Source organism: Trachypithecus francoisi, unplaced genomic scaffold (assembly GCF_009764315.1).
Source record: "Trachypithecus francoisi isolate TF-2019V2 unplaced genomic scaffold, Tfra_2.0 Lachesis_group0, whole genome shotgun sequence".
NCBI lineage: Eukaryota > Metazoa > Chordata > Mammalia > Primates > Cercopithecidae > Trachypithecus > Trachypithecus francoisi.
In genome coordinates, this window is record NW_022681453.1 from 87,654,684 (window position 1) to 87,678,036 (window position 23,353).

Below are 23,353 nucleotides of genomic sequence, written 5' to 3' on the forward strand. Positions count from 1 at the left end.
AGGTGGCAGTGAGCCTAGATGGCGCCACTGCACGCCAGCCTGGGCGGCACGACAGGGTGAGATTCCATCTCAAAAAACAAAACAATGACAACAAAAAATGCAGAATATGTAAAGAACTAGAACTCGACAACAAAAGAAACCTAAACAACTCAATTCAAAGTGATCAAAGAACTTGAGTAGACATTTCTCCAATGAAGATATAAAAATGCCCAGAAATCACATAAAGAGATGTTCAACATGATTATGGAAATGCAAATAAAAACCACAATAAGGCTGGGCATGGTGGCTCATGCCTGTAATCCTAGTGTTTTGGGAGGCTGAGGTGGGAGGATCACTGAGTCCAGGAGTTCAAGATCAACCTGGGCAACATAGCAGGACCCCATCTCTACTAAAAATAAAAAAATAGCCAAGTGTAGTGGTGTGTGCCTGTCGTCCCAGATACTTGGGAGGCTGAGCAGGAGGACCACTTGAGCTGGGGAGTTTGAGGCTGCAGTGAGCTATGATTGCACCACTGCACTGCATGGGTGACAAAGCAAGTCTGTGTTTCTCCTGTCTCTAAAGAGAAAAAAAGCCAAAAAAGTTAAATGTTGGCCAAGACGTGTAGAAATTGGAACCTTGTATATTGCTGGTAAGAATGTAAAATGGAGCAGATGCGGCTGAGTGTGGTGGCTCACGCCTGTAATCTCAGCACTTTCAGAGGCCGAGGTGGGCGGTTCACGAGGTCAGGAGATTGAGACAATCTTGGCCAACACGGTGAAACTCCATCTCTACTAAAAATAAAAAAATAGCCAAGTGTAGTGGTGTGTGCCTGTCGTCCCAGATACTTGGGAGGCTGAGCAGGAGGACCACTTGAGCTGGGGAGTTTGAGGCTGCAGTGAGCTATGATTGCACCACTGCACTGCATGGGTGACAAAGCAAGTCTGTGTTTCTCCTGTCTCTAAAGAGAAAAAAAGCCAAAAAAGTTAAATGTTGGCCAAGACGTGTAGAAATTGGAACCTTGTATATTGCTGGTAAGAATGTAAAATGGAGCAGATGCGGCTGAGTGTGGTGGCTCACGCCTGTAATCTCAGCACTTTCAGAGGCCGAGGTGGGCGGTTCACGAGGTCAGGAGATTGAGACAATCTTGGCCAACACGGTGAAACTCCATCTCTACTAAAAATACAAATATTAACTGAGCATGGTGGTGCATGCCTGTAGTCCCAGCTACTTGGGAGGCTGAGGCAGGAGAATTGCTTGAACCTGGGAGGCAGAGGTTGCAGTGAGCCAAGATCACGCCACTGCACTCCAGCCTGGTGACAGAGTGAGACTCTCTCAAACAACAACAACAACAAAATGGAGCAGATGCTATGAAGAACAGTTTAACAGTTCCTCAAGAAACCAAACACAGAATGAACATATTCTGCAGCTATTCCTAGTTATATACCCAAAGGAATTGAAAGCAGAGACATAAACAGACACTTGTACTCTAATGTCATTGCAGCATTATTGATAATAACCAAAAGGTGGAAGCAACCCAAATATCCATGAACAGATGAATAGATAGAAACATGTTGCATGTACATATAATGGAATATTATTCAGTCAGAAAAAGGAATGAAGTTCTGGTACATGGTACAACATGGATAAACTTTGGAGGCATTATACACTAAGTGAAATAAGCCAGGCACTAAAGGACAAATATTGTATAAGTCCACCTATATGAAGTACCTATAATAGTCAAATCATAAAGACAAAGTAGAATAGTGTTTACCAGGGGCTGGGGAAAGGAAAGAATGGGCAGTTACTGTTTAATAGGTATGGATTTTCAGTATGGGACGATGAAAAAGTTCTGGAGATGGATAGTAGTGATGGTTTTACAAGAACGTGAATGTATTTAATGCCATTGAACTGTACATTTCAAAATGACTAAAATGGAAATGTTTATATTATATATACTTTACCAAAATAAAATAAGGTAGGCATAGTCTTTTCCAAATGATTTTAAAAGACAAGATCTTTTGTAAGAGACTGATTACCATCATGTTAGAAAGGTGAGGTAGTGATAGCAAAATAATCATGAGTTTACTCCCAAACATGGAAAAAAATCAAGAATAAATATCCTCTAGTGGTTATAACAAATAGCAGTGGTAGGGGTTATCTTTTTCTTGTTCCTGTTCTTTAAAGAGATACATCTGAAGTTTTTCCATTAATATTTTATGAAGGTTTTTGCTATATGATCTTTGTCAAGTAAAGGAAATTTCATTCTGTTAAGTTTACTAAGTTTCTTTATGTGAAAAATCTTTGGAAGTGTTTCTAAAAATATAGCAGAACATAATTTATTCAGTATGTCTGGGATCTGACCTGTTCTAGATTAAGAATATTTCCAGGGTTCAGACATCTTACCTCCAAAAAAAAGCACAGTGATTTTCAAAATATATGTTTTGGCATAGAAAAATGGTTTGTAATATGGGATGTAAGGTACACAAAAAATAAATTTTAGGCCGTGAGCAGTGGCTCATGCCTATAATCAGCATTTTCGGAGGCCAAGGCAGGCAGATTGCTTTGGCTCAGGAGTTCCAGACCAGCCTGGCCAACATGGTGAAACCCTGTCTCTACAAAAAATACATAAAAAAAGAAAAGAAAAGGGACTAATTTTTAAAAGCAAGGAAATACATTAAAACCCATAAGGCAATGTCACATAAACACTAGAATTGAAAAAGTAGAAGGTCTGAATGCTCTCTCTTAGCTTATATTTCTTCTTGGAAACAATGGTTAGACCTAAGTAGAGGCTGTTTTGTAGTCAAGGCACCCACTCTCCAGTTCCCCAGAGCTTATTCCACCACATGTTATCGTTTCTACACTGCTACAAATGTAATTTGCCATGTATTTTGCCTGCACTGTGTATTATATAATAGAGAACGATTTCTCTGTACCAACGTCTCTTTCAAGAGTTGGAAGACAAAGCATGGATTCAAAGATTTAGGTGTTACTTACAAAGTAGAGAACTCTGATTCTCTGCTTTACCTTCAGTGTCTACAGCAGTGCTTGGCAAGTATCGGAAACTCAATAATTATTTGCTGATGAATGAATACTAAATAGATCAGGTAAGTGATGTTAGTGGCTTGGACAAGAGTGGTGGCAGTAGAGGCAAAGAAAAGGGGGAAGATTTGAAATACTTTTAAGAGGTGGACATGACAGAATTTGGTGATCAATTTGGGAGAGAAAGAGAAGAACAAGTCAATAGTTTGGTTTGAGCACTTGGGCAGACAGTGAAAAGGAGTATATGGGGTGAGGGCAGACATGGTAAGTATAGTGTTAGATATGTGGCTTTTGAGCTGTCTTCAAGACAGCCAAATGATGTCTCCTTTAGGATATTTGGCAGAAGGCTGTGTGGGTCTGGAGTTTAGGAGAAAGAAGAATGCACTAAAGATAGAGATTTGAGAGTTATTAACACAGAGTCTGTGAAACCATATGGGCGGAAGAGATTACCTAGGGCTTGGGTAGATAACAGGAATGGACAAAGGAAACTGAAAATAAGCAGCTAAAGAGATGGGAGGAAAACAACCAGAATATGACATAGAAATCAAGGAAAGGGTGTTTTCAAAGACAAGTGGATGGGTAACAGGGTCAAATATTGCCTAGAGATCATGCAATGCAGACTAAAAAGTATCTACTAGATTTAGCAATACAAGGGCCACTGGGACCTTAATTGTGAGGTTTGGGGGCTTTAGCCAGATGAGTGTGAATAAGGAATGAGGAGATTATGAGAAAAGAGAATCAGCAAGTTTAAACATTTCTATGAAATTTATCTGAAGAAAAGACAGCATGCTCAGTCCCGGGGTGTGGAGTTCAGGGAAATTTTCTTCATTATTATTACTGTTATGTTGGGAGAGGCCTGACATTTTAAATGCTGAGAGAATCATCAGCAAAGGGATAAGAGAAAGAAAGGATAATAGGATGGGTAGACTTCCTGAGAAGATTAACAGAGATGGTATTTAGAAGAGAGATGGAGAGATTGGTTAAGAGGAAGAAATACCACTTCCATTGTAACAAGAAGAAAGGAAGAAAGGTAGGTATGGAGGACAATTTATAGACATGATGGCTATAATTTGATGTAGTTCGCATTCTCTGTGAAAGAGGTAGACAGACTACCTCTGAGGATACTAAAGATGGGGTGAAGGTTTGTTATCATTATAAAGAATAATATATAACAAATATATAGAAACAGAAAGTAGAGTGGTTGTTACTGTGGAGTCCTAATTAGGGAAAAGGAGTCAGGCTGGCGGGACCAGGGGAAAGCAAAGAGATAAAACAAATAAGCTATAAATATGCCTTTCTTCATGGTTCAGGACATACAAACAAAAAAGGAAGCAGATGAATTATGGGTCTGTTTTTCTTTATGCCCAAGGATATATTGCCCAAGACATATGGCCCTCCTACTCAGATAATGTACATAACTCACAAACTTACTGCTTACCAACAAACGCCTCAATTTATCAAACATCTCAGCTGACACAAGAATGCAAGTTATGCTCCCAGTGCATTGGCATTATCAATCAGCCCAAGTTCTATTCTATAAAATCTCCAGCTAACCTTTGTCTCTTTGCAGTCAGCTCGTCTTTTGCAGGCTTCCAGTTGCTTTATTGCAACGTCTTGTCTTTTCTTGTCTTGTCTCTTCTTGTCTTTTCTTTCTTTTTTTTTTTTTTTTGAGATGGAGTCTCACTCTGTCACCAGGCTGGAGTACAGTGGTGCAATCTCAGTTCACTACAATCTCTGCCTCCCGGGTTCGGGCCATTCTTCTGCCTCAGCCTCCCAAGTAGCTGGGGCTACAGGCGTGCATCACCATGCCCAGCTAATTTTTGTATTTTTAGTAGAGACGGGTTTCACCATGTTTGCCAGGATGGTCTCGATCTCTTGACCTTTTGATCTGCCTGCCTTGGCCTCCCAAAGTACTGGGATTACAGGCGTGAGCCACCGTGCCTGGCTTTTCCTATTTTCTTTCATAAATTTGCCTTTCTTTACAACCATTTTTGGTAAATTCTTTTACTCCAGAGCCACTGGCCCAGATTGTTGTCCCAGCCACCCACCTGTGACAGTTTACCAGGAATGGTGGAGTTGTTTAATGAGTTTCAGATATGCAAGATGAAAAAGTTCTGGAGATCTGTTGCACAACAATGTAAATATACTTAACACTGCTGAAATGCACGCTAAAAAAATGGTTAAGATGGTAAAGAAAGAAGTATGGATTGACTAGTGAGACAACCATGATATCAGGCAGTGTTGATGGTCTAGTTTAGTTTGGGGATCATGAATTTATAGTGGTACCAATCTGTGTTACATGATCTTTCTCTTTATTTTGCTAATGCTGCTAACGGCTAAGATGTCTGGGTATAACTCAGTTTACAGAAGGGGAGTGGTGAAAAGTTGTTAAATATACTGGTATAGGGGAAGAAATATGACTTTCTACCTTCCCTTCATGAGTTCTTAGCTGAGACTCTCTGTAACAAAAGACAGATTGAACAAGAGAAAAACAAGTTTAGTAACATGTATACATCTTGTATGCATGGGAGATAACCCAGAGAGATGAGTAAATCTTAAAAAAGAAAAATTAACAAAAAAAATTTTCAACTTCAGGCTTAAATATTATCATTTTCTGAAAACAACAGCAGCAGCAGCAGCAACAACAACAAAGAAGGATGTGGAGACAGAGACAGATTCAGTTGAGATGGCCAGCAAAATTACCTTAAACAGAGATAAGGTTTGTTATACAGATTTCAGTTGATCCTGTCTTGATTGTTTAAGAGTCTCTAGTGATTTAGGGCCAGACTGGTGGCTCATGTTTGTAATGCCAGCACTTTGGGAGGACGAGGTGGGCTGATCACCCGAGCTCACGAATTTGAGACCAGACTGGCCAACATGGCAAAGCCCCATCTCCACTAAAAATACAAAAACAAAACAAAAAAGAAAAAAGAAAAAATTACGCAGGTGTGGTGGTGCACGCCTATAGTCCCAGCTACTAGGGAGACTTAGGCTGGAGAATTGCTTGAACCTAGCAGGCGGAGGTCATGCCACTGCACTCAGCCTGGGCAACAGAGCGAGACTCCATGTCAAAAAAATAAAAAGCCTGTTTAGTGATTTAATAATCAGTGTCTTCTTGGTGCAGAGAGGGAGACATCCTTATCAATGGAGATTTCCTTTATTGAGATAAAAGGATAACTTTTCTTTTTTTTTTTTTTTTTTTTTTTTGAAATCACCCTATTTCCTTTATTCCAAAACAGTAACTGGGGTTTTAAAATGATATTGTTTTTATATTTTTTAGTGTTTGCCAATAAACATTTTTTAATTTTATTGGAGGATAATATACATAGGGAAAAAGCAGGACATAATATACAAATTTAAGAATTTTGACAAAGTGAACATGTAATCACCATTAATGATACCCCAGTAGCATCCCTGATTCCATGCCTCCTTCCAGTCTCTAGCACCTTCTTCCCCGAAGTAGTCCCTCTTTTGGTATCTAATATCATAAATTAGTTTCCCATATTTTAAATTTTATATAAATGAAATAACATAGTATATACTCGTTGGTCGGGCTTATTTCGCTGCAAATTATGTTTGTAGGATTTAGCCACAGTAGTGGTTCATTCATTTTCGCAGTGGTAGGGCAACAGTTCTCAAACTTTTTGGTCTCAAGACCTGTTCACTTTCTTAAAATTATTAAGGACTCCAAAGAGCTTTGGCTTATGTATATTTTATCTACTGATATTTACTATATTATAAATTAGAACAATGTTTTTAAATGATGCGTGTGTTAATTTATTTTAAAATAATAATAGAAGTAATAGATCCATTATGTGTAAATGTAACATTTTGAATGAGTACAGTAGTCCTCTCTTTTTTTTTTTTTTTTCTTTTTTTTAAATTTTTTATTATACTTTAAGTTCTAGGGTACATGTGCATAACGTTTATATCATGTATAACTCCCCAGTGCAATCCCTCCCTCCTCCCCCCTCCCCATGATAGGCCCCAGTGTGTGATGTTCCCCTTCCGGAGTCCAAGTGATCTCATTGTTCAGTTCCCACCTATGAGTGAGAACATGCGGTGTTTGGTTTTCTCTTCTTGTGATAGTTTGCTAAGAATGATGGTTTCCAGCTGCATCCATGTCCCTACAAAGGACGCAAACTCATCCTTTTTGATGGCTGCATAGTATTCCATGGTGTATATGTGCCACATTTTCTTAATCCAGTCTGTCACAGATGGACATTTGGGTTGATTCCAAGTCTTTGCTATTGTGAATAGTGCCGCAATAAACATACGTGTGCATGTGTCTTTGTAGTAGAGTAATTTATAATCCTTTGGGTATATACCCAGTAGTGGGATGGCTGGGTCATATGGTACATCTAGTTCTAGATCCTTGAGGAATCGCCATACTGTTTTCCATAATGGTTGAACTAGTTTACAATCCCACCAACAGTGTAAAAGTGTTCCTATTTCTCCACATCCTCTCCAACATCTATTGTTTCCTGACTTCTTAATGATTGCCATTCTAACTGGTGTGAGATGGTATCTCATTGTGGTTTTGATTTGCATTTCTCGGATGGCGAGTGATGACGAGCATTTTTTCATGTGTCTGTTGGCTGTATGGATGTCTTCTTTTGAGAAATGTCTGTTCATATCCTTTCCCCACTTTTTGATGGGGTTGTTTGTTTTTTTCTTGTATATTTGTTTGAGTTCTTTGTAGATTCTGGATATTAGCCCTTTGTCAGATGAGTAGGTTGCAAAAATTTTCTCCCATTCTGTAGGTTGCCTGTTCACTCTGATGGTAGTTTCTTTTGCTGTGCAAAAGCTCTTTAGTTTAATGAGATCCCATTTGTCAATTTTGGCTTTTGCTGCCGTTGCTTTTGGTGTTTTAGACATGAAGTCCTTGCCCATGCCTATGTCCTGAATGGTACTACCTAGATTTTCTTCTAGGGTTTTTATGGTATTAGGTCTAACATTTAAGTCTCTAATCCATCTTGAATTAATTTTCGTATAAGGGGTAAGGAAAGGATCCAGTTTCAGCTTTCTACTTGTGGCTAGCCAATTTTCCCAGCACCATTTATTAAATAGGGAATCCTTTCCCCATTTCTTGTTTTTGTCAGGTTTGTCAAAGATCAGATGGCTGTAGATGTGTGGTATTATTTCTGAGGACTCTGTTCTGTTCCACTGGTCTATTTCTCTGTTGTGGTACCAGTACCATGCTGTTTTGGTTACTGTAGCCTTGTAGTATAGTTTGAAGTCAGGTAGCGTGACGCCTCCAGCTTTGTCCTTTTGACCTAGGATTGTCTTGGCAATGCGGGCTCTTTTTTGGTTCCATATGAACTTTAAAGCAGTTTTTTCCAATTCTGTGAAGAAACTCATTGGTAGCTTGATGGGGATGGCATTGAATCTATAAATAACCTTGGGCAGTATGGCCATTTTCACGATATTGATTCTTCCTATCCATGAGCATGGTATGTTCTTCCATTTGTTTGTGTCCTCTTTGATTTCACTGAGCAGTGGTTTGTAGTTCTCCTTGAAGAGGTCCTTTACATCCCTTGTAAGCTGGATTCCTAGGTATTTTATTCTCTTTGAAGCAATTGTGAATGGAAGTTCATTCCTGACTTGGCTCTCTGCTTGTCTGTTACTGGTGTATAAGAATGCTTGTGATTTTTGCACATTAATTTTGTATCCTGAGACTTTGCTGAAGTTGCTTATCAGCTTAAGGAGATTTTGGGCTGAGACGATGGGTTTTTCTAAATATACAATCATGTCATCTGCAAACAGGGACAATTTGACTTCTTCTTTTCCTAACTGGATACCCTTGATTTCTTTCTCTTGCCTGATTGCCCTAGCCAGAACTTCCAACACTATGTTGAATAGGAGTGGTGAGAGAGGGCATCCCTGTCTTGTGCCAGTTTTCAAAGGGAATTTTTCCAGTTTTTGCCCATTCAGTATGATATTAGCTGTGGGTTTGTCGTAAATAGCTCTTATTATTTTGAGGTACGTTCCATCAATACCGAATTTATTGAGCGTTTTTAGCATAAAGGGCTGTTGAATTTTGTCAAAAGCCTTTTCTGCATCTATTGAGATAATCATGTGGTTCTTGTCTTTGGTTCTGTTTATATGCTGGATTACGTTTATTGATTTGCGAATGTTGAACCAGCCTTGCATCCCAGGGATGAAGCCCACTTGATCATGGTGGATAAGCTTTTTGATGTGCTGCTGAATCCGGTTTGCCAGTATTTTATTGAGAATTTTTGCATCGATGTTCATCAGGGATATTGGTCTAAAATTCTCTTTTTTGTTGTGTCTCTGCCAGGCTTTGGTATCAGGATGATGTTGGCCTCATAAAATGAGTTAGGGAGGATTCCCTCTTTTTCTATTGATTGGAATAGTTTCAGAAGGAATGGTACCAGCTCCTCCTTGTACCTCTGGTAGAATTCAGCTGTGAATCCATCTGGTCCTGGACTTTTTTTCGTGGGTAGGCTATTAATTGTTGCCTCAATTTCAGAGCCTGTTATTGGTCTATTCAGGGATTCAACTTCTTCCTGGTTCAGTCTTGGGAGAGTGTAAGTGTCCAGGAAATTATCCATTTCTTCTAGATTTTCTAGTCGATTTGCGTAGAGGCATTTATAGTATTCTCTGATGGTTGTTTGTATTTCTGTGGGGTCGGTGGTGATATCCCCTTTATCATTTTTTATTGCGTCTATTTGATTCCTCTCTCTTTTCTTCTTTATTAGTCTTGCTAGCGGTCTGTCAATTTTGTTGATCTTTTCAAAAAACCAACTCCTGGATTCATTGATTTTTTGGAGGGTTTTTTGTGACTCTATCTCCTTCAGTTCTGCTCTGATCTTAGTTATTTCTTGCCTTCTGCTAGCTTTTGAATGTGTTTGCTCTTGCCTCTCTAGTTCTTTTAATTGTGATGTTAAAGTGTCAATTTTAGATCTTTCCTGCTTTCTCTTGTGGGCATTTAGTGCTATAAATTTCCCTCTACACACTGCTTTAAATGTGTCCCAGAGATTCTGGTATGTTGTATCTTTGTTCTCATTGGTTTCAAAGAACATCTTTATTTCTGCTTTCATTTCGTTATGTACCCAGTAGTCATTCAGGAGCAGGTTATTCAGTTTCCATGTAGATGAGCAGTTTTGATTGAGTTTCTTAGTCCTGAGTTCTAGTTTGATTGCACTGTGGTCTGAGAGACAGTTTGTTATAATTCTGTTCTTGTACATTTGCTGAGGAGTGCTTTACTTCCAATTATGTGGTCAATTTTGGAATAAGTGCGATGTGGTGCTGAGAAGAATGTATATTCTGTTGATTTGGGGTGGAGAGTTCTATAGATGTCTATTAGGTCCGCTTGGTGCAGAGATGAGTTCAATTCCTGGATATCCTTGTTAACTTTCTGTCTCGTTGATCTGTCTAATGTTGACAGTGGAGTGTTGAAATCTCCCATTATTATTGTATGGGAGTCTAAGTCTCTTTGTAGGTCTCTAAGGACTTGCTTTATGAATCTGGGTGCTCCTGTATTGGGTGCATATATATTTAGGAGAGTTAGCTCTTCCTGTTGAATTGATCCCTTTACCATGATGTAATGGCCTTCTTTGTCTCTTTTGATCTTTGATGGTTTAAAGTCTGTTTTATCAGAGACTAGGATTGCAACCCCTGCTTTTTTTTGTTCTCCATTTGCTTGGTAGATCTTTCTCCATCCCTTTATTTTGAGCCTATGTATGTCTCTGCATGTGAGATGGGTCTCCTGAATACAGCAGACTGATGGGTCTTGACTCTTTATCCAGTTTGCCAGTCTGTGTCTTTTAATTGGAGCATTTAGTCCATTTACATTTAAGGTTAATATTGTTATGTGTGAACTTGATCCTGTCATTATGATATTAACTGGTTATTTTGCTCATTAGTTGATGCAGTTTCTTCCTAGCCTCGATGGTCTTTACATTTTGGCATGTTTTTGCAATGGCTGGTACCGGTTGTTCCTTTCCATGTTTAGGGCTTCCTTCAGGGTCTCTTGTAAGGCAGGCCTGGTGGTGACAAAATCTCTAAGCATTTGCTTATCTGTAAAGGATTTTATTTCTCCTTCACTGATGAAACTTAGTTTGGCTGGATATGAAATTCTGGGTTGAAAATTCTTTTCTTTAAGAACGTTGAATATTGGCCCCCACTCTCTTCTGGCTTGTAGAGTTTCTGCCGAGAGATCTGCTGTTAGTCTGATGGGCTTCCCTTTGTGGGTAACCCGACCTTTCTCTCTGGCTGCCCTTAAGATTTTTTCCTTCATTTCAACTTTGGTGAATCTGGCAATTATGTGTCTTGGAGTTGCTCTTCTGGAGGAGTATCTTTGTGGCGTTCTCTGTATTTCCTGAATTTGAATGTTGGCCTGCCCTACTAGGTTGGGGAAGTTCTCCTGGATGATATCCTGAAGAGTGTTTTCCAAGTTGGTTCCATTTTCCCCCTCACTTTCAGGCACCCCAATCAGGCGTAGATTTGGTCTTTTTACATAATCCCATACTTCTTGCAGGCTTTGTTCATTTCTTTTTCTTCTTTTTTCTTTTGGTTCTCTTCTCGCTTCATTTCATTCATTTGATCCTCAATCGCTGATACTCTTTCTTCCAGTTGATCGAGTCGGTTACTGAAGCTTGTGCATTTGTCACGTATTTCTCGTGTCATGGTTTTCATCTCTGTCATTTCGTTTATGATCTTCTCTGCATTAATTAGTCTAGCTGTCAATTCTTCCACTTTTTTTCAAGATTTTTAGTTTCTTTGCGCTGGGTACGTAATTCCTCCTTTAGCTCTGAGAGGTTTGATGGACTGAAGCCTTCTTCTCTCATCTCGTCAAAGTCATTCTCTGACCAGCTTTGATCCGTTGCTGGCGATGGGCTGCGCTCCTTTGCAGGGGGAGATGCGCTCTTATTTTTTGAATTTCCAGCTTTTCTGCCCTGCTTCTTCCCCATCTTTGTGGTTTTATCTGTCTCTGGTCTTTGATGATGGTGACGTACTGATGGGGTTTTGGTATAGGTGTCCTTCCTGTTTGATAGTTTTCCGTCTGACAGTCAGAAGGACTGTCTGTTGGTCTGTTGGAGATTGCTTGAGGTCCACTCCAGACCCTGTTTGCCTGGGTATCAGCAGCAGAGGTTGCCAAAGATAGAATATTGCTGAGCAGCGAGTGTACCTGTCTGATTCTTCCTTTGGAAGTTTCCTCTCAGGGATGACTCCACCCTGTGAGGTGTGGGGTGTCAGACTGCCCCTAGTGGGGGATGTCTCCCAGCTAGGCTACTCAGGGGTCAGGGACCCACCTGAGCAGGCAGTCTGTCCGTTCTCGGATCTCAACCTCCGCGTTGGGAGATCCACGGCTCTCCCCAAAGCTGTCAGACAGAGTCGTTCGCCTCTGCACCGCCCCCGCTGCTTTCCCTATTGGACCTCAGCTGTGGGCTGTCCCCAGAGGTGGAGTCTACAGAGACAGGCAGGTTTCCTTGAGCTGCTGTGAGCTCCACCCAGTTCGAGCTTCCCAGCGGCTTTGTTTCCCTACTTAAGCCTCAGCAATGGCGGGCGCCCCTCCCCCAGCCTCGCTGCTGCCTTGCGGATAGATCGCCGCAGACGGCTGTGTTAGCAGTGAGGGAGGCTCCGTGGGCGTGGGACCCTCCCGGCCAGGTGTGGGATATATTCTCCTGGTGTGCCTGTTTCCTTAAAGCGCAGTATTGGGGTGGGAGTTACGCGATTTTCCAGGTGTTATGTGTCTCAGTTCCCCTGGCTAGGAAAACGGATTTCCTTCCCCCTTGCGCTTGCAGGTGAGGCGATGCCTCGCCCTGCTTCAGCTCACGCTGGTCAGGCTGCAGCAGCTGACCAGCACCGATTGTCCGGCACTCCCTAGAGAGATGACCCCAGTACCTCAGTTGAAAATGCAGAAATCACCGGTCTTCTGTGTTACTCACGCTGGGAGTTGGAGACTGGAGCTGTTCCTATTCGGCCATCTTGCTCCGCCCCTCAAAAGGATAACTTTTCATAGCTGCTTCTGTGTCTGCAGCTTCCCAGAATAACTAGCTCAGAATAATCAATATGTCAAAGAGGCGTATTTTAGGGTGATGTGTTCCAGTCTCTTATGGTCATATTTTGGGTTGGTGTATCCTGAGTCCCATCATCAGCATCTGAATGGCTGCAGGAGTGGTCTATAGGGTCTATAGGAGATCAAAATATACCATCCCAAAAAATGTCTCTCTGGTGTACGGATTATTTTGAGCTGAAGACAATTAATAAAAAGCATATATAACATGAGCTCTCTGCCCTCTCCTATCTGCCTGAGAGTAAAACATACATTTCCTTCTGTGAAGGTGTTCCTGCCACCCACTCACACACTTAATGAAGTTGTTGTCACAGGGTTAGCAAGAATAATGGACAGAAATACAATTATAATTAAGCATTTATCAAGCTGCAGTTTGACTCACTTCCTTGTAACCAAAAGGCACATAGCACCAGATTTGCACACCCATTGTTCCTATAGATAGAATTTCTGATATTAAAATCATAAAGTTTTAAAGACAGGTAGGAGCTCTGATATTAGAATCATAAGAATTTTATTTAAAAAGTGCTTGGCCAGGCATGGTGGCTCACACCTATAATCCCAGCATTTTGGGAAGCTGAAGCGGGAGGATCACTTGAGTCCAGGAGTTTGAGACCAGCCTGGGCAACATAATGAGACTCTGTATCTATAGAAACTAAAAGAAATTAGCTGGGCATGGTGGTGCATGCCTGTAGTCCTGTTACGGATGGAAGGTATCTGAGATACTGGCAGCGACTTTCTATGGGTCTGCAGCAACTTCAGTTCTTATCTTCTCAGAAGAAAGAATTCAACTGAGGGGCATAAGGCAGAAGAAGAGACAGAGGTGAGTTTCAGAGCAGGAGTGGAAGTTTATTTTAAAGCCTTTAGATCAGGAAAGAAAGGAAAATTCACTTGGATGAGATCCAAGTGGGCACCTGAAGGTCAAGTGTGGTGTTTAACCCTGATCCTAGGACTTTATAGGTGTATTAGTCTGTTTTCATGCTGCTGATAAAGACATACCTGAGACTGGGCGATTTACAAAAGAAAGAGGTTTAATGGACTTACAGTTCTATGTGGCTGGGGAGGCCTCGCAATTGTGGCAGAAGGCAAAGGCACTTCTTACATGGTGGTGGCAAGAGAGAGCTTGTACAGAGAAACTCCCATTTTTAAAACCATCAGATCTCATGAGATGCATTCACTATCATGAGAACAGCGTGGGAAAGACCCATCCCCATGATTCGATCATCTCCCACCATGTCTCTCCCACATGTGGGAATTATGGGAGCTACAAGATGAGATTTGGGTGGGGTCACAGAGCCAAACCATATCATTCTGCTCCTGGCCCTTTCCAAATCTCTTGTCTTCACATTTCAAAACCAATCATGCCTTCCCAACAGTCCCCCAAAGTCTTAACTCATCTCAGCATTAACTCAAAAATCCACAGTCCAAAGTCTTATCCGAGACAAGGCAAGCTCCTTCCACCTATGAGCCTGTAAAATCAAAAGCAAATTATGTTATTTCCTAGATACAATGGTGGTACTAGCATTAGGTAAATACAGCCATTCCAAATAGGAGAAATTGGCCAAAACAAAGGGGCAACAGGGCCCATGCAAGTCCAAAATCCAGCAGAACAGTCAAATCTGAAAGCTCCAAAATGATCTCCTTTGACTCCATGTGTCACATCCAGGTCATGCTGATGCAAGAGGTGGGTTCCCATGGTCTTGGGCAGCTCCACCCCTGTGGCTTTGCAGGGTAAAGCCTCTCTCCTGGCTGCCTTCATGGGGTGGCATTGAGTGTCTGCAGCATTCCCAGATGCATGGTGCAAGCTGGCAGTGGATCTAGAATTCTGGGGTCTGGAGGACAGTGGCCCTCTTCTCATAGCTCCACTAGGCAGTACCCCAGTAGGGACTCTGTTTGGGGGCTCCTACCCCACATTTCCCTTCTGCACTGCCCTAGCAGAGGTTCTCCATGAGGACCCCGCCCAACAGCAAACTTCTGCCTGGGCATCCAGGCGTTTCCATACATCTTCTGAAATCTAGGCAGAAGCTCCCAAACCTCAATTCTTGACTTCTGTACACTCACAGGTTCAACACCACATGGAAGCTGCTAAGGCTTGAGGCTTTCACCTTTTGAAGCCATGGCCCAAGCTCTATGTTTGCTCCTTTCAGCCATGGCTAGAGTGGCTGGGATGCAGGGCATTAAAGTCCCTAAGCTGCACACAGCACGTGGACCCTGGGCCCAGTCCACAAAATCACTTTTTTCCTCCTAGGCCTCTGGGGCTGTGATGGGAGGGGCTGCCACAAAGGTCTCTGACATGCCCTGGAGACATTTTCCCCATTGTCTTGGTGATTAACATTCAGCTCCTTGTTACTTATGCAAGTTTCTGCAGCCAGCTTGAATTTCTCCTCAGAAAATACGATTTTCTTTTCTATTGCATTGTCAGGCTGCAGATTTTCCAAACTTTTATGCTCTGTTTCCCTTTTGAAACTGAACGCCTTTAACAGTACGCAAATAGCCTCTTGAATGCTTTGCTGCTTAGAAATTTCTTCCACCGGATACCCTAAATCATCTCTCTCAAGTTCGAAGTTCCACAAATCTCTAGGACAAGGGCAAAATGCTGCCAATCTGTTTGCTAAAACATAACAAGTGTCACCTTTGCTCCAGTTCTCAATAAACTCCTCATCTCCATCTGAGACCACCTCAACCTGGACCTTATTGTTCATATCACCATCAGCATTTTTGTCAAAGCCATTCAGCAAGTCTCTACGAAGTTCCAAACTTTCCCACATCTTCCTGTCTTCTTTTGAGCCCTCCAAACTGTTCCAGCCTCTGTCTGTTACCCAGTTCCACAGTCACTTCCACATTTTAGGTATCTTTTCAGCAACACCCCACTCCGCTGGTACCAATTTACCATATTAGTCCATTTTCATGCGCTGATAAAGACATACCCAAGACTGGGTAATTTACAAAAGAAAGAGATTTAATGGGTTTACAGTTCCACATGGCTGGGGAGGCCTCACAATCATGGCAGAAGGGGAAAGGCACTTCTACATGGTGGTGGCAAGAGAGAGCTTGTACAGAGAAACTCCCATTTTTTAAACCATCAGATTTCATGAGACCCAATCACTATCATGAGAACAGCACAGGAAAGACCCATCGTCATGATTCAGTTTTCTCCCGCAGGTCCCTCCCACAACACATGAGAATTATGGGAGCTACAGGATGAAATTTGGGTGTGGACACAGAGCCAAACCATATCAATAAGCTTGCCTCTTTCCCATGATTCTTCCCTTAGGATGGGCTGTCTGCATGCACAGTGCCCCTCTTACCCTTGGAAAGTGAGCACACACGTGCAATGTGTTTAGGCAGTTATACACATGCCCATCGGAGGCTTTCTTCTCTTGTCCAATGGAGTGTCCCTGGAAGGTCATACTTCACCATTTTGTCTCTTAATGTGCATGCCCAGGAAGTTGCTTCTCCTTGGCATCTGCATTCGGCTAACACTTTAATTTTTTTTATTTGTTTTCTTTTTAAGACAGAATGTCACTCTGTCACCCAGGCTGGAATACAGTGGCACAATCTTGGCTCACTGCAACATCTGCCTCCCAGGTTCAAGCGATTCTCCCATCTCAGCCTTCCGAGTAGCTGGGACTACAGGTGTGTACCACTAAGCCCAAATAATTGTTATATTTTTTGGTACAGACAGGGTTTCACTATGTGGGCCAGGTTGGTCTTGAACTCCTAACTTCACATGATCCACCTGCCTTGGCCCCCCAAAGTGCTGGAGTTACAAGCATGAGCCATCCTGCCTGGGATTTTTTTTTGTTTGTTTGTTTGTTTGTTTTTTTTTTTTTTTGAGACAGAGTTTCACTCCTTCACCTAGTCCGGAGTGCAGTGGTGCCATCTCAACTCACTGTAACCTCTGCCTCCAGGTTCAAGTGATTCTCATGCCTCAGCTTCCTGAGGAGCTGGGATTACAGGCATGCACCACAATGCCTGGCTAACTGTTTTTTTGTATTTTTAGTAGAGGCAGGGTTTTGTCTTGTTGGCTAGATTGTTCTCGTACTTCTGACCTCAAGTGATCCACCTGCCTTGGCCACCCAAAGTGCTGGGATTACAGGCGTGAGCCAATGTGCCCAACCTAACAGTTTCATGGTAATAGCTGTGGATCATCAGGAGATTGTCTCTCCCTGTCACTGACTGCCAAATTATTTTTAGAGAGTCAGCGTGAAAACTGTTGAACCATCATCTGACATTCCTAGTGGGTGGGGAGGAAGAGCACTGTCCTGCCCTACACATGCCTATTTAACTACCTGTAAGAGTCCCAGCCACTCAGGAAGCTGAGTTGGGAAGATTGCTTGAGCCCAGGAGGTTAAGGCTGAAGTGAGCTGTGATTGTGCCACTACACTCAGCCTGGGCAACAGAGTGAGACAGTGTCTTAAAAAAAAAAAAAAAAGTGCTTAAGCAGATTCCAAATTCCAGTGGTACAACTTGAATGTTTGAGGAGCCCCCACAAAGGAACTGAATCAACATGAGGATACAGTTTCTTTGAGCCCAGGAGGTCAAGGCTACATTGAACTGTTACTGTGCTACTGCACTCCAGCCTGGGAGACAGAGTGAGACTCTGTCTAAAAAACAAACAAACAAACAAACAAAAAAACCAGTTTATTCATCTCCTTCTCCCATGGTTGCACTCTATAATTTTCTACAAATCAACAGTCTCCATACTTCAGCCCACTGCAAAATCCTTAAACTCTCTAACCCCGAACTCCTTGGGGAGATGGATTTGAGATTTCTTCTTGTCTCCTTGTTTGCAGTCCTATGATTAAAACTCTGTATCTGCTGCAACCTAGTATCTCAGTATATTGACTTGCTGAGTGTATCAGGAAACAAATCTATTCTGGTTACATATCAGGAAGAAAACAACTTATCACCAGAGATGAGATGGCACTGACAAAGAGTCTACATAAACAAACCTACTGACTAGCCCTTATCTATCATCAGTTTCCCCATATATTTGCCTTCCTTCAATTTGTTACTCCTAGAAGCTCAAAGTCCCTTTCCTTTGCTTTGTCTCTTCTCTCTAAGTTTATCTTTCTTATGAAAAAACTAGCTGAGCATGGTTGTTTGCACCTGTAGTCCCAGCTACTTGGGAGGCTGAGGCAGGAGAATTGCTTGAGTCTGGGAGTTTAAGGCTGTAGTGAGCCATGATCACACCACTGCACTTCAGCCTGGGTGACAGAGTGAGATTCTGTCTTGAAAAAAGAAATTATCTTTCTCAGTCCAAATTCTCCAAGCCCAGCTGTTTTTTGGGGGATTTTCTTTTTTTCCTATGAGGACTCCTGTGCCATGTAAAACATTTAACATCAAATACATTTGTATGCCTTTTCTCCTGTTAATTTGTATGTTGTCAGTTCATTTCCAAGACCCAGCTGGAGAACCTAAGAGGGTAGAGGACAATTTTCCTCGCCTACAAGTCTCAGCTGTATAATGAGAGGCAAATAATAATAGAAGGTGGGATGAAAGACTGTAGAAAGTAAATGAACAGTTGACTGAAGATTTCAAAGGAGGTGAGAAACAGGTTAGTAGATGTAATTGAGTAAGCAAGCTGAAGTGACAGGAGGTTGTGGTAGAATCAGATATCTGCTTTTGTGAATGTCATGGTGGAGCAATGCCAAGATTTATAATACAACCACAAAAGTGAGTGGTAGGCATATAAGAGGAGAGTTCATTAGAGATGATCTAGGAATGGAGGTCAAAGTATAATTACTGTTGTTTCAAAAGTCAATTTTATTCTCTGTATTTAGTACTATATGAAGGTTCTCTTTTCCGTTTGGTGTAGGTATTTCTGTCCTAGAGTCTGCCAAAATTAGGAAGGCCTCTCCTTTCTGGGCCCATAATTGCCTGATGAGTTCTTCCTGAGTGCTGCACAGACAAAATCAATTCACTGAGAACCTCACATTGCAGTAATGAAAGTTTAATTGACATGAAACCAGCCACATAGAGGAACTTGAATTCTCAAATCAGTTCTCTGAGAACTAACAGGCTAGACATTTAATGGACCATTTGGTGGCCAGGTGGCTAGGGAATGGATGCTGTTGATTGGTTGGGAATGAAATCATAGGGGTGTGGAAAACAGTCATCATGTGCTGAGTCTACCTCTGGATGGGGCCACAGGACCAGCTGAGTCAAGAGTCATGGGTCCTGGTGGGGTCAGTTGGTTGCCAGAAAGTCTGTAACAAATCTCAAAAGACCACTCTCAGTGATGTTATCTATAGGAGCAATTGGGAAAGTCATAAATCCTGTGGCCACATGACTCCTGAGGAACAAGGGTTTATAGAAACTATACCAGAGTTCAGGCCCCTCCCATAATCCTAATCTTCTGGCCTTTCATCAATCTTATAAATGTGGTTATCAATCTCTGAACAAGGAGGGAGTTAGTTTTAGAGAGGAACTATTATTGTCTTTGCTTTCAAGTTAGAATATAAATTCCACCCATGGTTAGCTTAGGCTACACTGAGGAATAAGCATAGACAGCTTAGAATTTAGAAGCAAGGTGGAGTCAGCCATGTCAGACTTCTTTTACTATCATAATTTTGCAAAGGTTATTGAAGGCCAGGCCTTTTTTGCTTTTTAAAACTTTAATGAAATGAAAGTCTTTGGACAAAGAGAGTCAGAAACCAAACAAAAGAATTGTTCTGTACAGCAGGTACTCAAATAATGTGGGTGTGGGTTTTCTCTTAGTACTGCAGTTTCCTTTCACAATCCAAAGATGTGCGCATTAGGTTAATTGGCATGTGTACATTGTACCAATCAGAGTTAATTCAGGTGTACATGAGGGCACTGTGCAATAGGATGATGTTCTGTTCAGGTCTGGTTTCTGTGTTGTGCCCTGAGCTTCTGGATAGACTCTGGCTATCCTTGACCCTGAACTGGTAGAATAAATAGATTGGAAAATGAATGAAAGAGTTAATACAGCTTATTGTAAAATAAAATTTATAAATTATACAGTGATCATACAAACTGTATGACAATAAACAGTGTGGTATGAAAGCGCTCAATGAGCCTGCCATGTTTGTGATTGTTATTGAACTGCATGGTGGGAGGAAGTGCTGTTTATGTCAGAGGCATTTGAACCAAAGTAACTCCATCTTTTTTTTTTTTTTTTTGAGACAGAGTTTCGCTTTTGTTGCCCAGGCTGGAGTGCAATGGCTCGATCTCGGCTCACCGGATGGGCCACCATGCCTGGCTAATTTTTTTGTATTTTTAGCAGAGACGGGGTTTCTCCATGTTGGTCAGGCTGGTCTCAAACTCCCGACCACAGGTGATCCGCCTGCCTTGGCCTCACAAAGTGCTGGGATTACAGGCATGAGCTACTGTGCCCGGCCTGCAACTCCATCTTTTGTAGGGACTGGGTACAATAAGGCTGAGACCTACTGGACTGCATTCCCAGGAGCATAGGCATTCTTAGTCACAGGATGAGATAGGAGGTCGGCACAAGATACAGGTCACAAAGACATTGCTGGCAAAACAGCATGTGATAAAGAAGCTGACCAAAACCAAGATGGTGACCAAATTGACCTCTGATAATTCTGACTGTTCATTATATGCTAATTAGAATGCATTAGGATGCTAAAAGACACTCCCATCAGCACCATGACAGTCTACAAATGCCACAGCAATGTTGGGAAGTTACCCATATGGTCTAAAAAGGGGAGAAACCCTCAGTTCTGGGAATTGTCTACCCCTTTCCTGGAAAACTCATGAATAATCCACCCCTTGTTTAGCATATAATAAAGAAATAACTATAAGTATTATCAGTTAGGCATTCCAAGCTGCTACTCTGCCTATGCAGTAGCCATTATTTTGTTTCTTTATTTCTCTAATAAACTTACTCTCAGTTTCTGGATTCGCTTCAAATTCTTTCTTGCATGAGATCCAATAACCCTCTCTTGGGGTCTGGTTTGGGACCCCTTTCCAGTAACCCCTTTCCAAAACCTTAACATTGGAAACATTAAGGTTTCCAAAACCTTAATGTTGCTTTGCAAACATTTATTTCTTGATTTAACCCAACACCATTATGACCGTCATCACTACCTGATTCACCAAAAATTGGATAATTATCTTGTTTTTATTAATCCCTTAAAAATGATGTACAGCTCATATTTATTTCAGTGTTTAATATTAGAGGTGTTTTTTGTCCTTATTTAGAAGTTTTGTAATGTTTTTGTGACTTGAAATATGCCTTAGGAACTTAACTCTTGTTTATATCAATTAGCCTAAGGTAAATTTGGTTTTATCATGCATTATTTAGCTCAAAGTCACAGCTTCAATAACCTATTGAGGAAAGAAAAATAGCTCAGAGCAGTTTGAGTTATATGAGGTTTGCAAAATTTTTAAGCCCAGAGAAACATGAGTATGGGACTTTGGTCACATACACCCCCATTCCCACTGCTTCCCAACCCAGGTCCATGGGTAACGGTTTTTTTTTTTTTTTTGAGATGGAGTCTCACTCTGTCGCCCAGGCTGGAGTGCAGTGGTGTGATCTCGGCTCACTGCAACCTCCGCCTCCCAGGTTTAAGCAGTTCTCCTGCCTCAGCCTCCTGAGTAGCTGGGATTAGAGGCGGCTGCCACCATGTGGAGTAATTTTTGTATTTTTAGTAGAGACGGGGTTTCACCATGTTGGTCAGACTGGTCTTGAACTGCTGACCTCGTGATCCACCCACGTCGTCCTCCCAGAGTGCTGGGATTACAGGCCTGAGCCACTGCACCTGGCCGCCCAGGGGTAATTGTTTAAAAGCATTTGTTCCCACGGCTAGGTGCCTCACTTATTATTTTCATGCTTCTGGAATTTGTGATACAAAGAATAATGTATAGACAATCAATAGCTTATGTTATTTTGATGTAAATTTTTGGTAAAAAAAAGTATGAGCTGCCTCTTCTCTTTTGCTTTAAAAAGCCACTTGTAACTGCTGCTAATCAGAGTGTACATTTAGGACAACTTGAATCTGTGCCCTCGGTAGCCATCCTTAAGCTTTGAGATCAGATAAACTATATTTAATCATATTTTCTGAATCTCATTATTTAAGGTTGATGCTATCTATGAAGTTAAATGAGGACTTACTGTAGTTTAATGCTTTGCAAAATTCATTGCTATGTAATACCTTGGCTGCTTCCTCCTCTCTCTGCCTGAAGGTGGTGTCTTCTATTACCTGATTGCTCCAGGACTTAGGAAATGGTATATTATTGTTGGGAAAATACAATTAAAAACAAAATATTCCCAGCATTTTGGGAGGCCAAGGCAGGAGGATCACTTGAGCCCAGGAGTTCAAGACCAGCCTGGGCAACATAGTGAGACCCTGTCTCTCTCTCAAAAAAAAAAAAATATTGCTCTTTCCAGACCTGACTGAGCAGGAGGTGCCATCATGGGAGTTGACATCTGCCACAACAAGGATCGAAAGTTTCACCAGCAAGGAGCTCAAGAGCCAGGATATCTACCTGAGGCTGTTGGTCAAGTACAGGTTTCTGGCCAGAAGAACCAATTCCGCATTCAACCAGGTTGTGCTGAAGAGGTTGTTTATGAGTCGCACCAACCGGCCGCCTCTGTCCCTTTCCTGGATGATCCAGAAGATGAAGCTTCCTGGCCGGGAAAACAAAATGGCCCTGGTTGTGGGGACCATAACGGATGACGTGCAGGTTCAGGAGGTCCCCAAACTGAAGGTATGTGCACTGCGCGTGACCAGCCGGGCCCGTAGCCGCGTCCTCAGGGCAGGGGGCAAGATCCTCACTTTCGACCAGCTGGCCCTGGACTCCCCCAAGGGCTGCGGCACTGTCCTGCTCTCTGGTCCTCGCAAGTGCCGAGAGGTGTACTGGCATTTGGGCAAGGCCCCAGGAACCCCGCACAGCCACACCAAAGCCTACGTCTGCTCCAAGGGCCGGAAGTTCGAGCGTGCCAGAGGCCAACTGGCCCCCCCAGGCTACAAAAACTAACCCTGGATCCTACCCTCTTATTAAAAAGATTTTGAGTGCCAAACAAACAAACAAACAAACGAAGAAAACCTCCCAACCCCCAAATCCTCTCCACAATGGTAGTAGAGATAGAAAAGTTTTATTATTGAATGAACATTAAACCACAATATGATGGACATCATAGGCAACTCATTAAGAGATTGAAAAGACACAAGGAATCTCACCCGTTTATATTGACAAGCAGATGCAACCCATTACAAACATGTTTTCAAGATAAACGAAAATAGGCTTCAAGTAAGAAAACTTGACAGCATATTTTGTCACATATAGTTCATCTTAAGTTTAGCG

At 41.9% G+C, this 23,353-nt stretch overlaps 1 pseudogene; it reads left to right on the forward strand.

The window, feature by feature from the left end:
- The first annotated feature begins 22,461 nt into the window (after positions 1-22,461).
- On the forward strand, positions 22,462-23,026 carry LOC117076720 (annotated as a pseudogene).
- The last annotated feature ends 327 nt before the right edge of the window (positions 23,027-23,353 follow it).